At 46.7% G+C, this 13,686-nt stretch overlaps 2 non-coding genes across 2 annotated transcripts; both read left to right on the forward strand.

Moving 5' to 3' along the window:
* The first annotated feature begins 4,926 nt into the window (after nucleotides 1-4,926).
* On the forward strand, nucleotides 4,927-4,999 carry TRNAD-GUC (transfer RNA aspartic acid (anticodon GUC)). The gene has a single exon. It is a non-coding gene; the product is annotated as a tRNA-Asp (tRNA).
* Nucleotides 5,000-5,808: 809 nt separating this feature from the next.
* On the forward strand, nucleotides 5,809-5,881 carry TRNAD-GUC (transfer RNA aspartic acid (anticodon GUC)). Its single transcript has one exon. It is a non-coding gene; the product is annotated as a tRNA-Asp (tRNA).
* Nucleotides 5,882-13,686: the final 7,805 nt, after the last annotated feature.

Below are 13,686 nucleotides of genomic sequence, written 5' to 3' on the forward strand. Positions count from 1 at the left end.
ATACGGTACTGCGTTCGGTTTCTGCTTCAGTTTGTAGCTTCGTTTGACTCGTCCTAAGCCGGTAAATAGTTGAGGATAATGGTCCTTTGGTCTTATACTCGTCTCCGTGAGTTGCAGCTCATCGATTCTTTGAACTATTTTCAGGTCTTCACTTGCTCTGAGGCTTAGAAGTGGAACTTGCAATTGGTCGATGACATAGACCTTGTCATGGATGGTGGTATCTCTACTTGACAGGTAGGCTTCAATGAAACCTTTGCAGTTAATCAAGGTCTTCCCTGGTCCAAACAGACGTCGGTCAGATTTATTCAGTGCTAAGTCTTGAAATTTCGCCTTGTACAGCGAGTCTGGTAAAACGCAAACGTCCGCGCCGGTATCTATCTTGAATTGAACTTGTTTTGCATTAATCCTAATGTTTACCATCCAACGATCTTGTATCTCGTCGCTGCTGACTTTTCCCAAGAACGTATCCATTGGCGTTGAGTCATCATCATCCACAGAGATCATTTGCGATGTGACCTCACGATTGTAGTTGGTGGTTGACCTTTGACACACACGCTCGTAGCGGCCAATCTTCTTACACTTCCTGCAAACTGCTCTATATGCTGGGCATCGCTCTCGATTGTGTTTCTCGAACATTCCGCATTTCTTGCAGGTATCTGAAGTAACCTTTTGATCGCGTTGAATTGGTCTTGAAGGATGAGTTGCTCTTGGTCGCCTGTTCTCCTTCGTCTGAGAGGTGTTTCGAGAGCCAAGCTTTTCGACAACAGCCGGAGTTCCGTTTTTATAACTTCCTGCGTTTAATTCTTGTTGTTGTCGGCGAACTTCTTCGGCATGGCGGGCGGTTGAGATCGCTTTCTCCAGTGTAAGGTTTCCGTCTAGTTGCATTTTTTCCGACAGGGCTTTGTCTCGCACCCCGACTACTATTCGGTCTCTCAGCAATTCGTCTTGGAGAGTTCCGTAGGCACATTTCTCAATCTGGGCTCGACACGCGGTGATAAACTCTTCTACCGGTTCGCCATCTTGCTGAACTCGTGAGTTGAAGGTTGCTCGCTCGTAGATAACGTTCCTCCGGAGAATGAAATGTCCTTCGAATTTATTCATAACGACATTGAAGTCAGACTTCTCTGCATCGGTGGCAAACGTAAATGACAAGAATACGTCATCAGCTTTGTCGCCCATCATGTATATTAACGCGTTGACTTGTTCCTCTCCTGTCTTGGAACTAAGACCGGACGCGGATCTGAATCTCTCGAACCTCCTCCTCCATCGGGGCCACTCATTGGAATTCGAAAAGTTGAATTGGCAAGGCGGTTGCACTTGAAAGGCTGCGGCGTTCTGCATTTTCCGTGTCGAGGTAGACCGCAAATCTAGTCGATTACTGATTAACGAATTAAAGCTAACCGTGATATCGCGCGACTAAATACCACATTAACGAACTTCTGACACCATGTTGTGTGTTTGTACGACTACACAGGAGTTGATACTTTAAAACTATGGTTTTATTTACAATGATTTATACATGATCGAGGTCCGAGATAGACTGAATTTTTAACACAGAGAGGGGGCCTTTTTATACACGAGAGATTAGATAAATAATAGACATTAAGCTAATATGGGGCTGTTCATAAACTGGCCTACTAATAATACAAAGCATAATGTCACACTTATCCACAAAACCTAACAACCATTTAATTTCTGAGCTTCTGTGGCTCAATGGTTAGCGCGTTCAGCTGTTAAACAATTGGTTGGTGGTTCGAGCCTATCCGGGAGAAGTGTTGTGACGTCTCAGATGTAACGTAAAATGTCAGAGTTTTTCCACAATACCTGACGAACATTTAACTTTTGGGCTTGCGTGGCGCAATGGTTAGCGCGTTCAGCTGTTAATCGAAAGGTTGGTGGTTCGAGCCCACCCGGGAGAGGTGTTGTTGGGTCTCATATGTAGCGTAAAAAGTCAAAACTTTTCCACAATACGTGACAACCATTTATTTTCTGAGCTTTCGTGGCTCAATGGTTAGCGAGTTCGGCTGTTAACCAATAGGTTGGTGGTTCGAGCCCACCCGGGAGCGGTGTTTTTGGATCTCAAATGTAACGTAAATAGCCAAAGTTTTTCCACAATACCTGACGACCATTTAATTTTTGGGCGTCCGTGGCGAATGGTTAGCGCATTCGGCTGTTAACCGAAAGGTTGGTGGTTCGAGCCCATCCGGGAGCGGTGTTGTGAGGCCTCAGATGTGAAGTAGAAAGTCAAAGTTTTACCTCAATACCTGACGAAAATTTAATTTTTGGGCTTCAGTGGCGCAATGGTTAGCGCGTTCCGCTATTAGCCAATAGGTTGGTGGTTCAAGCCCATCCGGGAGAAGTGTTGTGACGTCTCAGATGTAACGTAAAATGTCAGAGTTTTTCCACAATACCTGACGAACATTTAATTTTTGGGCTTCAGTGGCGCAATGGTCAGCGCGTTCAGCTGTTAACCGAAAGGTTGGTGGTTCGAGCCCAAACGAGAGAGGTTTTGTGGGGTCTCAGATGTAGCGTGAAAAGTCGTAACTTTTCAACAATACCTGACAACCATTTAAAATCTGAGCTTCCGTGGCTAAATGGTTAGCGCGTTCGGCTGTTAACCAATAGGTTGGTGGTTCTAGCCCATCCGGGAGCGGTGTTGTGATGTCTCAGATGTAACGTAAAATGTCAGAGTTTTTCCACAATACCTGACGAACATTTATTTTTTGGGCTTCCGTGGCGCAATGGTTAGCGCGTTCAGCTGTTAACCGAAAGGTTGGTGGTTCGAGCCAAAAAGAGAGGTTTTGTGGGGTCTCAGATGTAGCGTGAAAAGTCGTAACTTTTCAACAAAACCTGACAACCATTTAATTTTTGGGCGTCCGTGGCGCAATGGCTAGCGCGTTCGGCTGTTAACCGAAAGGTTGGTGGTTCGAGCCCATCCGGGAGCGGTGTTGTGACGTCTCAGATGTTACGTAAAATGTCAGAGTTTTTCCACAATACCTGACGAACATTTAATTTTTGGCCTTCCGTGGCGCAATAATTAGCGCGTCGAGCACTTAATCGAAAGGTTGGTGGTTCGAGCCCACCCGGAAGAGGTGTTGTGGGGTCTCAGATGTAGCGTTAAAGTCAAAACTTTTCCACAATACGTGACAACCATTTAATATCTGATCTTCCGTGGCTCAATGGTTAGCGCGTTCGGCTGTTAACCAATAGGTTGGTGGTTCGAGCCCACCCGGGAGCGGTGTTTTTGGATCTCAAATGTAACGTAAATAGCCAAAGTTTTTCCACAATACCTGACGACCATTTAATTTTTGGGCGTCCGTGGCGAATGGTTAGCGCGTTCGGCTGTTAACCGAAAGGTTGGTGGTTCGAGCCCATCCGGGAGCGGTGTTGTGAGGTCTCAGATGTGAAGTAAAAAGACAAGGTTTTACCTCAATACCTGACGAAAATTTAATTTTTGGGCTTCAGTGGCGCAATGGTCAGCGCGTTCAGCTGTTAACCGAAAGGTTGGTGGTTCGAGCCCTCCCGGGAGCGGTGTTGTGACGTCTCAGATGTAACGTAAAATGTCAGAGTTTTTCCACAATACCTGACGAGCATTTAATTTTTGGGCTTCCGTGGCGCAATGGTTAGCGCGTTCAGCTGTTAATCGAAAGGTTGGTGGTTCGAGCCCACCCGGGAGAGGTGTTGTGAGGTCTCAGATGTAGCGTGAAAAGTCAAACTTTTTCCATAATACGTGATAACCATTTTTTTTCTGATCTTTCGTGGCTCAATGGTTAGCGCGTTCGGCTGTTAACCAATAGCTTGGTGGTTCGAGCCCACCCGGGGCGGTGTTTTTGGATCTCAAATGTAACGTAAATAGCCAAAGTTTTTCTACAATACCTGACGACCATTTAATTTTTGGGCTTCCGTGGCGCAATGGTTAGTGCGTTCAGCTGTTAACCGAAAGGTTGGTGGTTCGAGCCCAAACGAGAGAGGATTTGTGGGGTCTCAGATGTAGCGTGAAAAGTCGTAACTTTTCAACAATACCTGACAACCATTTAATTTTTGGGCGTCCGTGGCGCAATGGCTAGCGCGTTCGGCTGTTAACCGAAAGGTTGGTGGTTCGAGCCCATCCGGGAGCGGTTTTGTGACGTCTCAGATGTTACGTAAAATGTCAGAGTTTTTCCACAATACCTGACGAACATTTAATTTTTGGGCTTCCGTGGCGCAGTAATTAGCGCGTCCAGCTCTTAATCGAAAGGTTGGTGGTTTGAGCCCACCCAGAAGAGGTGTTGTGGGGTCTCAGATGTAGCGTTAAAAGTCAAAACTTTTCCACAATACGTGACAACCATTTAATTTCTGATCTTCCGTGGCTCAATGGTTAGCGCGTTCGGCTGTTAACCAATAGGTTGGTGGTTCGAGCCCACCCGGGAGCGGTGTTTTTGGATCTCAAATGTAACGTAAATAGCCAAAGTTTTTCCAAAATACCTGACGACCATTTAATTTTTGGGCGTCCGTGGCGAATGGTTAGCGCGTTCGGCTGTTAACCGAAAGGTTGGTGGTTCGAGCCCATCCGGGAGCGGTGTTGTGAGGCCTCAGATGTGAAGTAAAAAGTCAAAGTTTTACCTCAATACCTGACGAAAATTTAATTTTTGGGCTTCAGTGGCGCAATGGTTAGCGCGTTCGGCTATAAACCAATAGGTTGGTGGTTCGAGCCCATCCGGGAGAAGTGTTGTGACGTCTCAGATGTAACGTAAAATGTCGGAGTTTTTCCACAATACCTGACGAACATTTAATTTTTGGGCTTCAGTGGCGCAATGGTCAGCGCGTTCAGCTGTTAACCGAAAGGTTGGTGGTTCGAGCCCAAACGAGAGAGGTTTTGTGGGGTCTCAGATGTAGCTTGAAAAGTCAAAACTTTTCCACAATACGTGACAACCATGTAATTTCTGAGCTTCCGTGGCTCAATGGTTAGCGCGTTCGGCTGTCAATCGAAAGGTTGGTGGTACGATCCCATCCGGGAGCGGTGTTGTGAGGTCTCGGATGTGAAGTAAAAAGTCATAGTTTTACCTCAATACCTGACGAAAATTTAATTTTTGGGCTTCAGTGGCGCAATGGTCAGCGCTTTCAGCTGTTAACCGAAAGGTTGGTGGTTCGAGCCCTCCCGGGAGCGGTGTTGTGACGTCTCAGATGTAACGTAAAATGTGAGAGTTTTTCCACAATACCTGACGAGCATTTAATTTTTGGGCTTCCGTGGCGCAATGGTTAGCGTGTTCAGCTGTTAATCGAAAGGTTGGTGGTTCGAGCCCACCCGGGAGAGGTGTTGTGAGGTCTCAGATGTAGCGTGAAAAGTCAAACTTTTTCCATAATACGTGATAACCATTTATTTTCTGATCTTTCGTGGCTCAATGGTTAGCGCGTTCGGCTGTTAACCAATAGCTTGGTGGTTCGAGCCCACCCAGGAGCGGTGTTTTTGGATCTCAAATGTAACGTAAATAGCCAAAGTTTTTCTACAATACCTGACGACCATTTAATTTTTGGGCTTCCGTGGCGCAATGGTTAGTGCGTTCGGCTGTTAACCGAAAGGTTGGTGGTTCGAGCCCTCCCGGGAGCGGTGTTGTGACGTCTCAGATGTAACGTAAAATGTCAGAGTTTTTCCACAACACCTGTCGAACATTTAACTTTTGGGCTTCCGTGGCGCAATGGTTAGCGCGTTCAGCTGTTAATCGAAGGGTTGGTGGTTCGAGCCCGCCCGGAAGAGGTGTTGTGGGGTCTCAGATGTAGCGTAAAAAGTCAAAACTTTTCCACAATACGTGACAACCATTTAATTTCTGAGCTTCCGTGGCTCAATGGTTAGCGCGTTCGGCTGTCAATCGAAAGGTTGGTGGTTCGAGCCCATCCGGGAGCGGTGTTGTGAGGTCTCGGATGTGAAGTAAAAAGTCAAAGTTTTACCTCAATACCTGACGAAAATTTAATTTTTGGGCTTCAGTGGCGCAATGGTCAGCGCGTTCAGCTGTTAACCGAAAGGTTGGTGGTTCGAGCCCTCCCGGGAGCGGTGTTGTGACGTCTCAGATGTAACGTAAAATGTCAGAGTTTTTCCACAATACCTGACGAGCATTTAATTTTTGGGCTTCCGTGGCGCAATGGTTAGCGCGTTCAGCTGTTAATCGAAAGGTTGGTGGTTCGAGCACACCCGGGAGAGGTGTTGTGAGGTCTCAGATGTAGCGTAAAAAGTCAAAACTTTTCCACAATACGTGACAACCATTTAATTTTTGGGCTTCCTTGGCGCAATGGTTAGCGCGTTCGGCTGTTAACCGAAAGGATGGTGGTTCGAGCCCACCTGGGAGAGGTGTTGTAGGGTCTCAGATGTAACGTAAAAAGTCATAACTTATCCACAAAACCTAACAACCATTTAATTTCTTAGCTTCTGTGGCTCAATGGTTAGCGCGTTCGGCTGTTAACCAATTGGTTGGTGGTTCGAGCCTATCTGGGAGAAGTGTTGTGACGTCTCAGATGTAACGTAAAATGTCAGAGTTTTTCCACAATACCTGACGAACATTTAATTTTTGGGCTTGCGTGGCGCAATGGTTAGCGCGTTCAGCTGTTAATCGAAAGGTTGGTGGTTCGAGCCCACCCGGGAGAGGTGTTGTTGGGTCTCATATGTAGCGTAAAAAGTCAAAACTTTTCCATATTACGTGACAACCATTTATTTTCTGAGCTTTCGTGGCTCAATGGTTAGCGCGTTCGGCTGTTAACCAATAGGTTGGTGGTTCGAGCCCACCCGGGAGCGGTGTTTTTGGATCTCAAATGTAACGTAAATAGCCAAAGTTTTTCTACAATACCTGACGACCATTTAATTTCTGGGCTTCCGTGGCGCAATGGTTAGTGCGTTCAGCTGTTAACCGAAAGGTTGGTGGTTCGAGCCCAAACGAGAGAGGATTTGTGGGGTCTCAGATGTAGCGTGAAAAGTCGTAACTTTTCAACAATACCTGACAACCATTTAATTTTTGGGCGTCCGTGGCGCAATGGCTAGCGCGTTCGGCTGTTAACCGAAAGGTTGGTGGTTCGAGCCCATCCGGGAGCGGTGTTGTGACGTCTCAGATGTTACGTAAAATGTCAGAGTTTTTCCACAATACCTGACGAACATTTAATTTTTGGGCTTCCGTGGCGCAGTAATTAGCGCGTCCAGCTCTTAATCGAAAGGTTGGTGGTTCGAGCCCACCCGGAAGAGGTGTTGTGGGGTCTCAGATGTAGCGTTAAAAGTCAAAACTTTTCCACAATACGTGACAACCATTTAATTTTTGGGCTTCCTTGGCGAAATGGTTAGCGCGTTCGGCTGTTAACCGAAAGGATGGTGGTTCGAGCCCACCTGGGAGAGGTGTTGTAGGGTCTCAGATGTAACGTAAAAAGTCATAACTTATCCACAAAACCTAACAACCATTTAATTTCTGAGCTTCTGTGGCTCAATGGTTAGCGCGTTCGGCTGTTAACCTATTGGTTGGTGGTTCGAGCCTATCCGGGAGAAGTGTTGTGACGTCTCAGATGTAACGTAAAATGTCAGAGTTTTTCCACAATACCTGACGACCATTTAATTTTTGGGCGTCCGTGGCGAATGGTTAGCGCATTCGGCTGTTAACCGAAAGGTTGGTGGTTCGAGCCCATCCGGGAGCGGTGTTGTGAGGCCTCAGATGTGAAGGAAAAAGTCAAAGTTTTACCTCAATACCTGACGAAAATTTAATTTTTGGGCTTCAGTGGCGCAATGGTTAGCGCGTTCGGCTACTAACCAATAGGTTGGTGGTTCGAGCCCATCCGGGAGAAGTGTTGTGACGTCTCAGATGTAACGTAAAATGTCAGAGTTTTTCCACAATACCTGACGAACATTTAATTTTTGGGCTTCAGTGGCGCAATGGTCAGCGCGTTCAGCTGTTAACCGAAAGGTTGGTGGTTCGAGCCCAAACGAGAGAGGTTTTGTGGGGTCTCAGATGTAGCGTGAAAAGTCGTAACTTTTCAACAATACCTGACAACCATTTAATTTCTGTGATTCCGTGGCTCAATGGTTAGCGCGTTCGGCTATTAACCAATAGGTTGGTGGTTCTAGCCCATCCGGGAGCGGTGTTGTGATGTCTCAGATGTAACGTAAAATGTCAGAGTTTTTCCACAATACCTGACGAACATTTAATTTTTGGGCTTCCGTGGCGCAATGGTTAGCGCGTTCAGCTGTTAATCGATAGGTTGGTGGTTCGAGCCCACCCGGAAGAGGTGATGTGGGGTCTCAGATGTAGCGTAAAAAGTCAAAACTTTTCCACAATACGTGACAACCATTCAATTTCTGAGCTTCCGTGGCTCAATGGTTAGCGCGTTCGGCTGTTAATCGAAAGGTTGGTGGTTCGAGCCCATCCGGGAGCGGTGTTGTGAGGTCTCGGATGTGAAGTAAAAAGTCAAAGTTTTACCTCAATACCTGACGAGCATTTATTTTTTGGGCTTCCGTGGCGCAATGGTTAGCGCGTTCAGCTGTTAATCGAAAGGTTGGTGGTTCGAGCCCACCCGTGAGAGGTGTTGTGAGGTCTCAGATGTAGCGTGAAAAGTCAAACTTTTTCCATAATACGTGATAACCATTTATTTTCTGATCTTTCGTGGCTCAATGGTTAGCGCGTTCGGCTGTTAACCATTAGCTTGGTGGTTCGAGCCCACCCGGGAGCGGTGTTTTTGGATCTCAAATGTAACGTAAATAGCCAAAGTTTTTCCACAATACCTGACGACCATTTAATTTTTGGGCTTCCGTGGCGCAATGGTTAGCGCGTTCAGCTGTTAACCGAAAGGTTGGTGGTTCGAGCCCAAAAGAGAGGTTTTGTGGGGTCTCAGATGTAGCGTGAAAAGTCGTAACTTTTCAACAAAACCTAACAACCATTTAATTTTTGGGCGTTCGTGGCGCAATGGCTAGCGCGTTCGGCTGTTAACCGAAAGGTTGGTGGTTCGAGCCTATCTGGGAGAAGTGTTGTGACGTCTCAGATGTAACGTAAAATGTCAGAGTTTTTCCACAATACCTGACGACCATTTAATTTTTGGGCGTCCGTGGCGCAATGGTTAGCGCGTTCAGCTGTTAATCGAAAGGTTGGTATTCGAGCCCACCCGGGAGAGGTGTTGTGAGGTCTCAGATGAAGCGTGAAAAGTCAAACTTTTTCCATAATACGTGATAACCATTTATTTTCTGATCTTTCGTGGCTCAATGGTTAGCGCGTTCGGCTGTTAACCAATAGCTTGGTGGTTCGAGCCCACCCGGGAGCGGTGTTTTTGGATCTCAAATGTAACGTAAATAGCCAAAGTTTTTCCGCAATACCTGACGACCATTTAATTTTTGGGCTTCCGTGGCGCAATGGTTAGCGCGTTCAGCTGTTAACCGAAAGGTTGGTGGTTCGAGCCCAAAAGAGAGGTTTTGTGGGGTCTCAGATGTAGCGTGAAAAGTCGTAACTTTTCAACAAAACCTGACAACCATTTAATTTTTGGGCGTCCGTGGCGCAATGGCTAGCGCGTTCGGCTGTTAACCGAAAGGTTGGCGGTTCGAGCCCATCCGGGAGCGGTGTTGTGACGTCTCAGATGTTACGTAAAATGTCAGAGATTTTCCACAATACCTGACGAACATTTAATTTTTGGCCTTCCGTGGCGCAATAATTAGCGCGTCGAGCTCTTAATCAAAAGGTTGGTGGTTCGAGCCCACCGGAAGAGGTGTTGTGGGGTCTCAGATGTAGCGTTAAAAGTCAAAACTTTTCCACAATACGTGACAACCATTTAATTTCTGATCTTCCGTGGCTCAATGGTTAGCGCGTTCGGCTGTTAACCAATAGGTTGGTGGTTCGAGCCCACCCGGGAGCGGTGTTTTTGGATCTCAAATGTAACGTAAATAGCCAAAGTTTTTCCACAATACCTGACGACCATTTAATTTTTGGGCGTCCGTGGCGAATGGTTAGCGCGTTAGGCTGTTAACCGAAAGGTTGGTGGTTCGAGCCCATCCGGGAGCGGTGTTGTGAGGTCTCAGATGTGAAGTAAAAAGACAAGGTTTTACCTCAATACCTGACGAAAATTTAATTTTTGGGCTTCAGTGGCGCAATGGTCAGCGCGTTCAGCTGTTAACCGAAAGGTTGGTGGTTCGAGCCCTCCCGGGAGCGGTGTTGTGACGTCTCAGATGTAACGTAAAATGTCAGAGTTTTTCCACAATACCTGACGAGCATTTAATTTTTGGGCTTCCGTGGCGCAATGGTTAGCGCGTTCAGCTGTTAATCGAAAGGTTGGTGGTTCGAGCACACCCGGGAGAGGTGTTGTGAGGTCTCAGATGTAGCGTAAAAAGTCAAAACTTTTCCACAATACGTGACAACCATTTAATTTTTGGGCTTCCTTGGCGCAATGGTTAGCGCGTTCGGCTGTTAACCGAAAGGATGGTGGTTCGAGCCCACCTGGGAGAGGTGTTGTAGGGTCTCAGATGTAACGTAAAAAGTCATAACTTATCCACAAAACCTAACAACCATTTAATTTCTTAGCTTCTGTGGCTCAATGGTTAGCGCGTTCGGCTGTTAACCAATTGGTTGGTGGTTCGAGCCTATCTGGGAGAAGTGTTGTGACGTCTCAGATGTAACGTAAAATGTCAGAGTTTTTCCACAATACCTGACGAACATTTAATTTTTGGGCTTGCGTGGCGCAATGGTTAGCGCGTTCAGCTGTTAATCGAAAGGTTGGTGGTTCGAGCCCACCCGGGAGAGGTGTTGTTGGGTCTCATATGTAGCGTAAAAAGTCAAAACTTTTCCATAATACGTGACAACCATTTATTTTCTGAGCTTTCGTGGCTCAATGGTTAGCGCGTTCGGCTGTTAACCAATAGGTTGGTGGTTCGAGCCCACCCGGGAGCGGTGTTTTTGGATCTCAAATGTAACGTAAATAGCCAAAGTTTTTCTACAATACCTGACGACCATTTAATTTCTGGGCTTCCGTGGCGCAATGGTTAGTGCGTTCAGCTGTTAACCGAAAGGTTGGTGGTTCGAGCCCAAACGAGAGAGGATTTGTGGGGTCTCAGATGTAGCGTGAAAAGTCGTAACTTTTCAACAATACCTGACAACCATTTAATTTTTGGGCGTCCGTGGCGCAATGGCTAGCGCGTTCGGCTGTTAACCGAAAGGTTGGTGGTTCGAGCCCATCCGGGAGCGGTGTTGTGACGTCTCAGATGTTACGTAAAATGTCAGAGTTTTTCCACAATACCTGACGAACATTTAATTTTTGGGCTTCCGTGGCGCAGTAATTAGCGCGTCCAGCTCTTAATCGAAAGGTTGGTGGTTCGAGCCCACCCGGAAGAGGTGTTGTGGGGTCTCAGATGTAGCGTTAAAAGTCAAAACTTTTCCACAATACGTGACAACCATTTAATTTTTGGGCTTCCTTGGCGAAATGGTTAGCGCATTCGGCTGTTAACCGAAAGGATGGTGGTTCGAGCCCACCTGGGAGAGGTGTTGTAGGGTCTCAGATGTAACGTAAAAAGTCATAACTTATCCACAAAACCTAACAACCATTTAATTTCTGAGCTTCTGTGGCTCAATGGTTAGCGCGTTCGGCTGTTAACCTATTGGTTGGTGGTTCGAGCCTATCCGGGAGAAGTGTTGTGACGTCTCAGATGTAACGTAAAATGTCAGAGTTTTTCCACAATACCTGACGACCATTTAATTTTTGGGCGTCCGTGGCGAATGGTTAGCGCATTCGGCTGTTAACCGAAAGGTTGGTGGTTCGAGCCCATCCGGGAGCGGTGTTGTGAGGCCTCAGATGTGAAGGAAAAAGTCAAAGTTTTACCTCAATACCTGACGAAAATTTAATTTTTGGGCTTCAGTGGCGCAATGGTTAGCGCGTTCGGCTACTAACCAATAGGTTGGTGGTTCGAGCCCATCCGGGAGAAGTGTTGTGACGTCTCAGATGTAACGTAAAATGTTAGAGTTTTTCCACAATACCTGACGAACATTTAATTTTTGGGCTTCAGTGGCGCAATGGTCAGCGCGTTCAGCTGTTAACCGAAAGGTTGGTGGTTCGAGCCCAAACGAGAGAGGTTTTGTGGGGTCTCAGATGTAGCGTGAAAAGTCGTAACTTTTCAACAATACCTGACAACCATTTAATTTCTGTGATTCCGTGGCTCAATGGTTAGCGCGTTCGGCTGTTAACCAATAGGTTGGTGGTTCTAGCCCATCCGGGAGCGGTGTTGTGATGTCTCAGATGTAACGTAAAATGTCAGAGTTTTTCCACAATACCTGACGAACATTTAATTTTTGGGCTTCCGTGGCGCAATGGTTAGCGCGTTCAGCTGTTAATCGATAGGTTGGTGGTTCGAGCCCACCCGGAAGAGGTGATGTGGGGTCTCAGATGTAGCGTAAAAAGTCAAAACTTTTCCACAATACGTGACAACCATTCAATTTCTGAGCTTCCGTGGCTCAATGGTTAGCGCGTTCGGCTGTTAATCGAAAGGTTGGTGGTTCGAGCCCATCCGGGAGCGGTGTTGTGAGGTCTCGGATGTGAAGTAAAAAGTCAAAGTTTTACCTCAATACCTGACGAGCATTTATTTTTTGGGCTTCCGTGGCGCAATGGTTAGCGCGTTCAGCTGTTAATCGAAAGGTTGGTGGTTCGAGCCCACCCGTGAGAGGTGTTGTGAGGTCTCAGATGTAGCGTGAAAAGTCAAACTTTTTCCATAATACGTGATAACCATTTATTTTCTGATCTTTCGTGGCTCAATGGTTAGCGCGTTCGGCTGTTAACCATTAGCTTGGTGGTTCGAGCCCACCCGGGAGCGGTGTTTTTGGATCTCAAATGTAACGTAAATAGCCAAAGTTTTTCCACAATACCTGACGACCATTTAATTTTTGGGCTTCCGTGGCGCAATGGTTAGCGCGTTCAGCTGTTAACCGAAAGGTTGGTGGTTCGAGCCCAAAAGAGAGGTTTTGTGGGGTCTCAGATGTAGCGTGAAAAGTCGTAACTTTTCAACAAAACCTAACAACCATTTAATTTTTGGGCGTCCGTGGCGCAATGGCTAGCGCGTTCGGCTGTTAACCGAAAGGTTGGTGGTTCGAGCCCATCCGGGAGCGGTGTTGTGACGTCTCAGATGTTACGTAAAATGTCAGAGTTTTTCCACAATACCTGACGAACATTTAATTTTTGGCCTTCCGTGGCGCAATAATTAGCGCGTCGAGCTCTTTATCAAAAGGTTGGTGGTTCGAGCCCACCGGAAGAGGTGTTGTGGGGTCTCAGATGTAGCGTTAAAAGTCAAAACTTTTCCACAATACGTGACAACCATTTAATTTCTGATCTTCCGTGGCTCAATGGTTAGCGCGTTCGGCTGTTAACCAATAGGTTGGTGGTTCGAGCCCACCCGGGAGCGGTGTTTTTGGATCTCAAATGTAACGTAAATAGCCAAAGTTTTTCCACAATACCTGACGACCATTTAATTTTTGGGCGTCCGTGGCGAATGGTTAGCGCGTTAGGCTGTTAACCGAAAGGTTGGTGGTTCGAGCCCATCCGGGAGCGGTGTTGTGAGGTCTCAGATGTGAAGTAAAAAGACAAGGTTTTACCTCAATACCTGACGAAAATTTAATTTTTGGGCTTCAGTGGCGCAATGGTCAGCGCGTTCAGCTGTTAACCGAAAGGTTGGTGGTTCGAGCCCTCCCGGGAGCGGTGTTGTGACGTCTCAGATGTAACGTA

This window comes from Phalangium opilio, unplaced genomic scaffold, assembly GCF_054372755.1.
Source record: "Phalangium opilio isolate 3A_F unplaced genomic scaffold, DU_Popi_V2 ptg000087l_1, whole genome shotgun sequence".
NCBI lineage: Eukaryota > Metazoa > Arthropoda > Arachnida > Opiliones > Phalangiidae > Phalangium > Phalangium opilio.